This window comes from Trichechus manatus, unplaced genomic scaffold (assembly GCF_000243295.1).
Source record: "Trichechus manatus latirostris isolate Lorelei unplaced genomic scaffold, TriManLat1.0 scaffold00011, whole genome shotgun sequence".
NCBI classification, from domain to species: Eukaryota; Metazoa; Chordata; class Mammalia; order Sirenia; family Trichechidae; genus Trichechus; species Trichechus manatus.
This window is the reverse complement of record NW_004443947.1, coordinates 1,152,349-1,165,023: the sequence shown is the minus strand read 5'-3', so window position 1 is coordinate 1,165,023 and position 12,675 is coordinate 1,152,349.

Genomic DNA, 12,675 nt, shown 5'->3' with positions numbered 1-12,675 from the left:
GCCGCTCGGCCTGCTCCGCCTCCGAGTCATGCTGCTGCTAGCGCCGCTACCACGCTCCACTCCCGCCGCCGCCGCCGCCGCCGCCGCCTCTCCCCTCACAGGACAACAGCCAATATGGCGGCGCCCGGCTCCCCTCCGTCCGCTGCCAGCAGGTCAGAGGGCACGCGGAGTCCGCGCCGCCGCACTAGCCCCTGAAGCTGCCTGCGCCATCTTGCATAAGGTCACCACCCGGAGTTCCGTGGGAGAAAGAGCCTGGTGGGGAGACGCCCTCCCCCTCCCCGGGATCTGAGGGACGCGACCTGCCAGAGAAGCGGGTATGAAGTTGTAGTAATTGTGCTGTACGATAAAAGAAACCAAACCTGTTGCCGTCGAGTCGATTCGGACTCATAGCGACCCTATAGGACAGAGAACTGCCGCATAGAGTTTCCTAGGCTGTAATCTTCATGGGAGCCGACTGCCACATTTTTCTCCCGCTGAGCGGCTGTTGGGTTCGACCTGCCAACCTTTTAGTTAGCAGTGGAGCGCTTAACCACTGCACCACCAGGACTCCTTGCACAGCGTTAAGCGCTTAATAATTGCCTGTTGAATGGATGAGTGAATTAATTCATTTCTATAGTGCTAGGTACTTCTGACAACCATCATCTGACTACCCGCAGCAATACAGTGAGGCAGGTATAGTCATTTCCATTTTGCAGCGGAGAAGATCGAGGCTGCAAAAGGCTAAATGGTTGTACGACATCATCCAGCCAGAACCCATGCACTCATGGATGGCCTGAGCTGAAAGGGACGAAGGGATCATCTATGTCTTTATTTGCAGCATATGGTCCACTGGGAAGTCAGTGTTGGTGCTTTGCACAGTGTGACTTCACACCCAGTTCCTGCCCCCTTGGCTGGTGGGGAAGGTGAACACTTAGATATACAGTTACAACCAGTGTGATAAAAGTGAGGTGACTGGGGCATGTCCTAGGTCAGTGGTGTGTGCAGGAGAGGATTTTGAGTGGTACACAAAAGAACATTTAAATATTTTTAATAATTATATATTGTTAAAATGGGATTTTATTTTAATGCGATTCAAATTTTATTTTGTTAGGAAAAATTTTTGTATATTTAATACATGCACATGGTACAAAATTAAAAATAGAAAAGCTTTGAGTGTAGTCTGTCTCATACCAGCCTCAGTGGTACCCTGAAATGGTATGGAGGTTATATGTAGAATTGTTATTGATATCTTCAACAGGGGCAGAATTCTGACATTGGTTTCTTAACTCTCAGAGCAAGGGCTATTTTTAAAAAATACTGTTTTATTGTGCTTTTGGTGAAAGTTTACTGAGTAAATAAGGTTCCCATTTGACAATTTCTATACAAATTGTTCAGTGACATTAGTTACATTTTTCACAATGTGTCAACATTCTCTTTAATTATGTTCTGGTTGTTCCACCATTTCCAGTAGTCCAGTTTCCCTACCCCAATATCTTCTCATCTTTGCTTTACAGTAAATGTTGACCTTTTGGTCTCATATAGATGGTGTTTTAGTAGAACACTGTACTTACGGGTAATATTCTTTATTTTGTGTGCCACTTGGTTGTTTCACTAAAAAGTGATCTCAGGGGTTAGTTTCGGTTCAAGATTTAAAGAGTATCTCAGAGCAATAGCCTCAGGGAGTCCTCTGGTCTCAACTGGTCCAGTTAGTCTGGCCTTTTTTTTTTTTTCCCAAGAATTTGAGTTTTGTTCTACAGAGCAAGGGCTATTTTGAGAGAAAAGGCTAAATGGAGCTCCCCTTCACTATCAAGAATGTAAATAAAAAATAATGCTTCAATAATAATAATAATACATCTCATCACAGGGATAAGTGCCACTACAGAAGGCTTGAATGATGCAGGGTGATTTGCATCACTTTACCATTTACCTCTTCAGTCTGGCTAGAATAGAAGATGTTTTCGCTGTGTGCCATCAAGTTGATTCTGACTCATAGCGACCCTATAGGACAGAGTAGAACTGCCTCATAGGGTTTCCAAGGAGCTGCTGGTGGATTCAGACTGATGGTCTTAAAGAATGACAGAGCACTAGGATAAACTTATTCTGGTAGGCATTCCAGTTACAAGCACTGTTCCCAACATGGTCACTCTTGGAGCAGATCAGCACAGTTGTTGACCTCTTGTAAGTGCAGCTATAGGTCTAGTCAATGCTTTTTCTTCTACATCAAACACCAGGAATAGTTTTTGTTCACCTGGCAGGGGTAGCAGTAAACCTTTACAGTCTTGCTTCAGGAGTGTGTCATTCTCTGGACACACTTAGTTTATAGGGATTTTTGACCAAACCACCATTCCAGTGGATATCAGGCCAATCTACCAAGACATTGATGACATCATTCTGACAGACTTTCAGAGCTGGAAGTAGCAGATACCCTAGATGACTTGGTAAGACCTATGTGTGGCAGAGGGCAGAGGATAAATCTCATGAATACAGGGACCTATCTACTTATTGAACTATCTAGAGACATGAAGTGTGTTGAGATATTCCCTACAAAATGAAAGACAATTGCTGTACATCATACCCCCTACCACTAAGAAAGAGGTACAATACTTAGTGGGCTTTTTTAGATTTGAGAGGTAACATACACCATTGTTGCTGTTAGTTGCCATTGAGTCAACTCCAACTCATGGCAGTGCCATATATGCAGAGTAGAACTGCTCTGTAGTGTTTTCAAGGCTGTGACCTTTCGAAGCACATCACCAGGCCTGTCTTCTGAGATGCTTCTGGGTGGGTTCAAAGCGCCAACCTTTTGGCCAGTAGTTGAACACTTAATTGTGTGCACCACTAGGAACCCAACATATACCATAGATAGGTACATTATTTTGACCTATTACTGGTTTAATTGAAAGCTGCCAACTTTAGGGAAGCTATGCAAAGAGAGAAAGTTTTCCTACTGGCCCAGGCTACAGAGTAAGTACTTCTGCCTTTGGCCTTTACAACTCAGGAGTTGGATTTGGGAGCGAAGTTATGCCGTCCTTCAGCAAATAGTTATCCTCCTTTTTGAGACCTGGCTCTGGCTCCCTCCAGGGGTCTAGTGAAATTGGATGCCTGGCCATGGCATACCAGATGACCTTGTGACCTGAGCTTCCCATAATGTGCCAAGTGTTAATCTGATCTACCCAGCCATAACATCAGGGGCAGCCAGAAGCACTCCATTATCAAGAGAAAGTGATGTCTTCCGAGGGACAGAGTAGCAGGGGTGGGGGCCTGGGAACCATGCTTTCAGGGGACATCTAGGTCAATTGGCATAACAAAGTTTATTGAGAAAATGTTCTGCATCCTACTTCAGTGAGTGGTGTCTGAGGTTTTAAAAGCTTGCAAGCAGCCATCTAAGATGCATCAATTGGTCCCAACCACCTGGAGTAAAGGAGCATGAAGAACACCAAAGACACAACGAAAGTATTAGCCCAAGAGACAGAAAGGGCCACATAAACCAGAGACTTAATCAGCCTGAGACCAGAAAAACTAGATGGTGGGTGCCCAGCTACCACCAATGACCGCTCTGACAGAGAACACAACAGAGAGTCCCTGATGGAGCAGGAGAAAGGTGGGGTGCAGAACACAAATTCTAGTAAAAAGACCAGACTTAATGGTCTGACAGAGACTGGAGAAACCCTGGAAAGCATGGTGCCCGGATTCTCTATCAGCCCAGAGCTAAAACAGTTTCTGAGGCCAACTCTTCAGACAAAGATTGGACTGGACTGTGGGACATAAAATGATACTCGTGAGGAGTGTGCTTCTTAGCTCAAGTAGATACATGAGACTAAATGTGCAGCTTCTGTCCGGAAGTGAGATGAGAAGGCAGAGAGGGTTAGGAGCTGGTGAATGGACATGGGAAATCAGGGGTGGAAAGGAGGAGTGTGCTGTCACTGTATAGGGAGAGCAATTAGGGTCACATAACAATATACGTATAATTTTTGTATAAGAGACTGACTTGAAATGTAAACTTTGACTTAAACTACAAAAATAAACAAAAAAAATTGAGTGTATTTTAAAAAATGAAAAAAAAAGAGGAAGTGATGTATGTTGTCTGGGTCCAAGAAAGTCCTAAAGGCACAAGTAGGTTACCTGAGCTTCTTCTGCCACCCTTCCATGAACCCACATACATAGTCTTATGGAGAGGTGATATACATGTGGGGGCATTGGTGGCATTTGACCAAATCCCATTCCAGTGGATATCAGGCTAATCTACCAAGACACTGATGGCATCATCCTGACAGACCTTGAAAGCAGAAGTAGCAGATACTCTAGATGACTTGGTAAGACATATAGAGTAAAGACATTCTTCATATATTAAATTAGTTTATTATGCTGCTTTAGGAACTGGAAGAAAATATATTTAAAGCAAGCATACAATATACCAGTAAAAAAAACCAACCAGTGTTGTTGAGTCAACCCTGACTCATGGAGACCCCATGTGCGTCAGAGTAGAACTACGCTCCATAGGGTTCTCAATGGCTGATTTTTTGGAAGCAGATCAGCAAGACTGTCTTCCAGGGCACTTCTGGGTGAACTCAAACCTCCAAACTTTCAGTTAGCAGCTGAGCATGTTAACAGTTTGCACTACCCAGGAACTCCATATAATGTAATCCAAATTACATCTTTTGTGACTGTTTAAATTTTTTACACGTTACCTTAAAAATGGAGTGCTGGTGGCACAGTGGTTAGGAGCTCAGCTGCTAACCAAAAGGTTGGCGGTTCGAACCCACCAGCTGCTCTGCGGGAGAAACGTGGCAGTCTGCTTCCGTACAGATTTACAGCCTCGGAAACCCTATGGGGCAGTTCTACTCTGTCCTATAGGGTAGCTATGGGTCAGAATCGACTTGATGGCAGTGGGTTTTTAACTTAAAAATGTGTGAGAGCCTGGCTGGCTTCATGGATCTACCACCTGGGCAGCCACACGGGGCCCTGCCCTCAGAAAGGCTCAGTGCTTAGCTTAATGCCCTGCTCTTGCCATCTTGAAATTCTTAAAACTTCTTTAACAACAGCCCCCTATTTTTATTTTGCCGGTCCTTTGTTTTTAGGGGAAATTCAATCAAAAGGTTGAAGACCACTGGCCTAAACCCTCAGGATTTTGGAACACAAAGTCCAGGATCGTTCAAAAGCTCTCCTGCTTTCCACCCTGTGGTTTACTATTCATTCCCACCCCCAGGCAACAGGCACAGATCTAACTGATTGCCTGAGTAGGTTGGCGGGAAGACGATAATACAAGTACAAGGAAAAATAGAGTTTTCCCATTTGCACAGGTGATGTTCCATGTGGATGGGACTCACACAGGTGTGCCATTCAGCTGGTGCCAATGCAGTTACCAGGCCCCACCCTCCCTCTTCTCTCTCATCCTACACCTGCTTCCATGAAGAATTGGTTCCACCAGAGGAAAGAGGATCAGAGCCCCTTCCTCTCCTTGATAGGAGTTCCTGGGTAGTGCAAACAGTTAATGCACTCAGTTGCTAACCAAAGGGTTGGAGGTTCATGCCCACCAAGAGGCACCTTGGAAGTAACGCCTGGCGATCTACTTCTGAAAACTCAGCTATTGAAAACCCTGTGGAGCACAGTTCTACTCTGATATACATGAGGTTGCTATGAGTTGCGATCAACTCAATTGCAATGGGTCCTCTCCTTGAATCCTGGAGTTGGGGCTCAGCCTTCCTAAAGAAATTTCCTAGCACTTTTTTGAGGGAGGCAACCAGCTTCCCTCCTCTCTCCCTCCTTCCTCCTCCCTTTGAACTTGAGAATGAGCTTGCACTATTGGACAGAAAGGCTTGGAGTAGACCCTCCCTACCTCCATGGAGAAGGCCAAGGGAAGTAATACAGAGATCCTCAGGCTGCATAAAATCCCACTGCCTCAAGCAGCTTGCTTGGCAGGCTCAGTAGTTTTACAATAAAATCTTGGTTCCTTTACTTGACACACCCCGTAGCTTTACATTAAAATCCTGGTTCCCCTCTCCTTAACTGCTGCCCAAAACTAGAGGAAATTGGTGGAAACCAGTTTCGGCACCATGTTGACACTCAGGATAACTTTTTAGACCTCATACACAGTAACTTCCTTGCCTCTGGGTGGAGTTTAACTGACATTTTCTGAACACATGATGCATGAAGTTATATGTAAACCTCATTGCGCCTGTGTAGTATGATGAAAAATGTTGCTGATGTAACTTGTATGAACTTCCTACTTGTGAATCCCTTGAAAGTAACCTTTCCCCTCGCCCCTGATGAGCAGTCTTGGCGGGAGCAGCCCCAACTGTTTCCTTTCCTTGTGCAACAAAATAAACGTGCCTTTCTACTCTCTCACCTCAGTCTCTTGTTTATTGGCTGAGACAAGTCACGCTGAGCAGAACCTGGGCTTTCTACCTGGCAACAGAAGGAAGGTTGGAGAGGGTGAGAGATGGGGTCTAGTGGTGGAGGGTCTTGAATCCAGAGTGAAATTTGGACTCTCCCTGAAGGTGATGGAGCCTGGGGCACAAGGGAAGAATGCCAGCAGATGTGTCTGGATGAGGCCCCCTAGGGAGGTGAAGCATGCTGGGCTGTGCCCTCACCTCTTTAAGGCCCCACAGCCATGGTTGTAACAGTGACTTTTGAACAGTGGTGTTAGTAATTTTAACACATACTCTCTTTTTTAAAAATAGACTTTATTTTTTTACGGCAGTTTTAGGTTTACAGAAAAATTGTACAGAAAGCACAGAGAGTTCCCATGACAGACATTCTTTTTCTAGTAAGTAAATAGCAAGTTGCTTTATGGGAGTAAATGGTAATTGCTCCTGATCATTAATTAACTGGGCAAGAACAGTTGAACCTATGTTAAAGGACTGGTAAGGGAAGACCATGGTGGGGGGCAGGTCGGGGACAAAAACCTTGCAGTGTTAAGGATCTGAATTTGCTTGGTGTGTTTGGGAAACAGGTCTACTGAAGGGAGGACAAAACTCTTCCTCTTCCTCACCACCCTGTCACCCATCTGATCTCCAAGTCTTGTTGACTCTGCCTCCAAACATTTACTGCAGCAAGAATGAATCTCTGCTCATAAATTCACCTGTGCAAGAAATACAAAGTTTTTCTAAAACTCAGTTTAATTTCTGTTTTGAACTCCTAGCTGCTGGAGTGGCAGAAACTTAATCTCAGCTAATTTAGGGTTTTATTCCTTCCCTGGGCTTGTGTTTAAGACCCAGGGGCCTTATCTAGTACTTAGATGCGAGAGTGTGTGTGTGTGTGTGTGTGCGCGCATGTATATGAGAATGTGTGTATGTGCATGTGTGAGAGTGTGTGAGTGTGTAGCCTGTGTGTGGGGTAATGAATTACTTAATGTGGTCCTTCTAGCCACAGTCTTTGTGACTCACACACAATGATTGGGTGGGACAATGCAAGTAACGTATATGGAACTTGTGAGGGTTGGGGTTATGTGTCAACTTGGCTAGGCCATGATTCCCACTATTGTGTGGTTGTCCTCCATTTTATGTGTTGTGGATCCTGACTTCTACATGTTGATGAGGCAGGGTTGGTGTAGGGTGTGTCTTGGGTTGCAGCCTTGCTGGAAGGTTGTCTCAAGTCCCACCCTAACTCAAGTTATGCCCTTCCCTGGGGTGTGGCCTACATCTAAGGTATATATGTGGATGTCCTAGCAGGGCTCTGTCTCTCTGCATCTGGATCCCGTGTCCAGTTGGTGATTGTCTAACCTCTGGTTCTTGGGACTTGAGGCAGAGGCCTGCCATCTGACCTGCCAATTCGGAGAGTGGGTGTGTGCCCTTTGCAGGCAGGAGGTTCCTAAGAGGAAGATGGGAAAAGTGGAGCAGAGCTTGCCCATGTTCTTCCCAAAGACACTACTCAGACGAGCTATTCTTTCTTCCCAGGGTTGAGTGAGTATTATGGAATGTATTGTATCCCCCTTAAAATGTGTGTCAGCTTGGCTAGGCCATGATTCCCAGTATTGTGTGGTTGCCCTCCGTTTTATGATCTGATGTGATTATCCTATGTGTTGTAAATCCTAACCTCTATAATGTTAATGAGGCAGGATTAGAGGCAGTTATGTTAATGAGGCAGAACTCAATGTATAGGATTAGGTTGTATCTTGAGTCAATCTCTTTTGAGATATAAAAGAATGGAAAAGAGAGGAGAGAGACCTCATACCACCAAGAAAGTAGAGCCAGGAGCAGAGCGTGTCCTTGGACCTGGGGGTCCGTGTGCTGAGAGGCTCCTAGACCAGGGGAAGATTGATGACAAGGACCTTCCCCCAGAGCCAACAGAGAGAGAAAGCCTTCCCCTGAAGCTGGCACCCTGAATGTGGACTTCTAGCCTCCTAGACTTTAAGAGAATAAATTTCTGTTTGTTAAAGCCATCTACTGTGGTATTTCTGTTACAGCAGCACTAGATAACTAACACAGTGAGGTAAAGGGGCTGGGAGGGTTCAGAACTACCAGCCAGTGGAGCCTATTCACCTGACAGGAGGAGGAAATAAACAGTCCACTGTCCTCTCCCCTCAACCTCCCACCCCCTGCTACTTTTTAAAAATAATTTTAAAAAATAATGGTAAATATGTATGTAATAAAACGTTTGCCATTTCAACATTCTTCACATGTACAGTTCAGTGATACTAACATATGTTCATCATCCTTATCCATTCCTAAACTTTTTCATCACGCTTAACAGAAGCTCAGTGTCCCCTAAGTGATGAGTTCCCCTTTCTCCCTCCCGCTAACCCCTAGTAACCACCAATAAACTTTGGTCTCTGCAGTGCAGTGAATTACTTAGTATGGCCCTTCTAGCCATGCATGGTCTTGTGACTCCCACAAAATGATTGGGTGGGACTATGCAAATAAGGTGCTTGTGGCCCACCAAGAAGATTTGACAGCCTGCTAATAATACAGCTAAGATACATGGAACCCTTGGAGGGGATTGGTTAGTTTGTGGCCTTGAAATTGATTAGGAACTTGCTATATAGTGCGCTTACCTTGGCCTCGTATCAGGATGTTCTTGACTAGATCCAAGCACTTGGAACTATCTGGAGTGTTTGAGGTCTGATGACAATCACAAATATTTCTTAAAAGGAAGGGGTGAGGCCTGTGTCTTTGACTGCATGGATGCTGTTGCTTTTATTAGCCTTTCTAGGAAAGGAGGGGTCTTAGGTCTCCCAGTGAAGACGGAAAATAACTCCTTTGAATTGCTCCAAGGAATATAGTTGGGAAATCACAAAGCCAGATGATTTCTTAGGTTCCTTACTATCTTACTTATTTAGTGCTGCTATATCAGAAACACCACAATGTTGGATGGCTTTAACAAAGAGAAATTTATTTTCTCACAGTCTAGTAGGCTAGAAGTCCAAATTCAGGGCGTCAGCTCCAGGGGAAGGCTTTGTCTCTCTGTCGGCTCTGGAGGAAGGTCCTTCTCATCAATCTTCCCCTGGACTAGGAGCTTCTCTGTGCAGGAACCCAGGGTCCAAAGGACGTGCTGTGCTCCCAGCGCTGCTTTTCTTGGTGGTATGAGGTCCCCCTGTCTCTCTGCTTGCTCCTCTCTTTTATATCCCAAACGAAATTGGCTCAAGACACAATCCAATCTTGTAGATTGAGTCCTGCCTCATTAACATAACTGCTGCCTATCCCCCCTCATTAACATCATAGAGGCAGGATTTACAACACATAGGAAAATCACATCAGATGACAAAATGGTAGATAATCACACAATACTGGGAATCATGGCCTAGCCAAATTGATACACATATTTTTGGGGTACAATTCAATCCATGACACTTACACTATCATTTTATGATTCAGCTGTAAGCCCAGTTAATTGGGTTTTAACTGAATGTTACTAGATGCTCAGCACTGCAGAGAGTAGAGAAGTGACATGGTTCTCACTCTCAGGATGTCTCTTGTCTGTACCCATCAAAGACGCGTAAACCAATATTTGAAGGGGATAGACAGCTTTTGATAGGATTCCACAGAAAGGATAATCAAGGATTTCTCCCATCTCCCTGGCCATTCCTTTTCATTCTCCATGGCTGGTGCCTCCTCTTGTCCCAACCTCTAAATAGTGGAGTGTCCCAGGGCCCAACCATTGGACCTCTTCTTGTTCTATGCATACTTCCTTGGAGATCTTATTCAGTTTCAAAGTTTTAATAAAATCCTATACCTTGACAACTCCTAAAATCATATCTCAGTCATTTCCCTTTAAATGTCTGTGAGGCATCTCTAACTGAATACATCCAAATTGGAATTCCTACTATGTCCCCCAAGGAGCCATGATGGCATAATGGTTAAGTGCTCAGCTGCTAACCAAAAGGTTGGTGATTTGAACCCAACAGCGGCTCCACAGGAGAAAAGACCCGGGGATTTGCTCCCATTAATGGTTACAGCCTAGGAAACCTACAGTTCTAGTCTGTCCTGTGGGATCACTATGAGTCAGAATTGACTCCATGGCGCACAACAGTAACAACATGTCCTCCACCACTTCCAATCTACACTATCTGTAGTCTTTCTTATCTTACCCGTTGCCGTTGAGTCGATTCTGACTCATAGCGACCCTATAGGACAGAGTAGAACTACCCCATAGGGTTTCCAAGGAGCAGCTGGTGGATTTGAACTGTTGACCTTTTGGTTAGCAGCCAGTCTCTTAACCACTGTGCCACCAGGGCTCCTTTCCTATCTTAGTAATAATTACATTTGATCCAGTTGCTCAGGCCATGCTTGACTCCTCTGTATCTCTCATGCCCCACATCTAATCTACCAGAAATACTATTGGATCTGCCTTAAAAATAGACCCAGAATTTGAACACTTCCTAGTCCGAGCCACCATCATCTGGACAGTTTCTGGTTCAAACTACCATCATGCCTCACCAGGATTAATACAACAGCCTCCTAAATGATCTCTATGCTTCTACCTTGCCCATCTCTAAAGCGCAGCCAGAAGGATCCTGTGAAAATAAAATTGGAATCCTGTCCAAACCCTCAATAGCTTCCCATCTTATCCAGAGTAACAATAAGTTTTCCAGTGCTCTAGGAGGTGTATCCAATCTACCTCTCTTTCCTCTCCAACCTCATCTCCCTTGCTTTGCCCTCTTTCAGTCTACAGGCCACGCTGGTCTCCTTGCTTTTCTTCAAACACGTCAGGTACAGTGGCTCAGGGCGTTGATGCTCTTTTCTCGGCTTGCGTGTTCCTACCCCAGTTAACCAAATGGGTCTCTTCCTCACCTATTCTTAGTCTTTACCCAAATGCCAACTGCTCAGCAAGGCCTTCCTCTCTAAAATAGCATACACATGCCCTATCCCTCTTTTCTGCTTTTTTTTTTTCCTTTGAGCATTATTACCATCAAAAATACTGTACATATTTACTACTCAGTTTATTGTGTTTCTCTCCACTAGAAGGAAACCCCTCAAGATAGATTGTTTTGCCCCCAGTGTCGAGCACAGGGCGTGGCATTCAGTAAATATTAGCTGAAGAAATGGATGCAGTAGTTGGCTATAGGCTTCGTGGAGGTGCCTGAGTTTGAGTGAGGCTCTGGACCACAGGGAGGATCTGAGTGAACAAAGAGGCTGAGAAAAGGTGTGCCTGGGAAGAGAATAGACAGCTGAACAAAGGCCCGAGGGGGGCCCTGTGGGTATGGTTAGGTCCACACTAACTGACCTGTTCTCCATCAGCATTTACCTTCCTGGTTTTATTTTTTCCAGAATACCTATTGTCTGTCTTTCAGTATGTGGTAAAATTCCATGGCTGGATGGTGTAATAGAAAGCTCATGGGTGGAGTTTAGAGTCATAAACCTGAATCTAGGAGTGTGACCCTGGACAAGCCACTTAACCTTCCTAACCCTTGGCTTGATCATCTGTAAAAGAAAGTAGCAACACTGGCTTGCACCTCTTATACGGCTGTTGTGAGGATCAAATGAGGTAATGGATGGGAAAGTGCTTTGCACTCTGAAAGTTGGAAGGTTGTAGTGGGGATTAGTAAAATGCATGAGTGTATCACTGAAATAATTACTCAGACTCATATACAGATATCTACCTCAGTGGCAAGGGAAGGGGGAGAAAAGGCTCCAAATCATTGACTAATTCAGAAATTCTTCATCTGGGGTTTCGATCGTGGCAGGGACACAGGAGGAGGGATGGGAGGGAGATGTATCTTCCTGAGTACGTGGCTAGTGTTCAAATGAGGTGCTATTTATTCTCTGTGCACCATGTTCTGGGGATTATTTCTTCTCCTTTAGTCTTTATATAAATGTGTGAGTTAGGTATTAGTATCCTCCTTTTTTTGGGTTAAGAAAACCAAGGCTCAGAGAGGTTAAGTAACTTGCCCACAGTCAGACAAGTATTTGGCGTGAGTTAGAAGAAACCAGATTTGACTCCTCAAGAGTCCGTGCTCTTTCCACAGGATTTTCAGAGAGTGCAAACCTTGGTACAAACAATTAAGCATTGACAGTGCTACCTCAGTCACCTGGATTTGGGCAAATGAATAATACAGTCTAACATCAGGGGCCCAGGCAGCTAACAGACCCTGAGCTATTAAGCGTAACCCTAAAAGTGAAAAGGAAGGTCAATGTGCCACCTTTAAATCGAAGGCTTTTCTAGGCCACTGCCTTGTGCTATGAATGGTTTCTCTTGGCAGTACATGGTAACAGTTTAGAAGAAACCAGGATTCCAAGCTAAATCTTCAGTTAGAACATA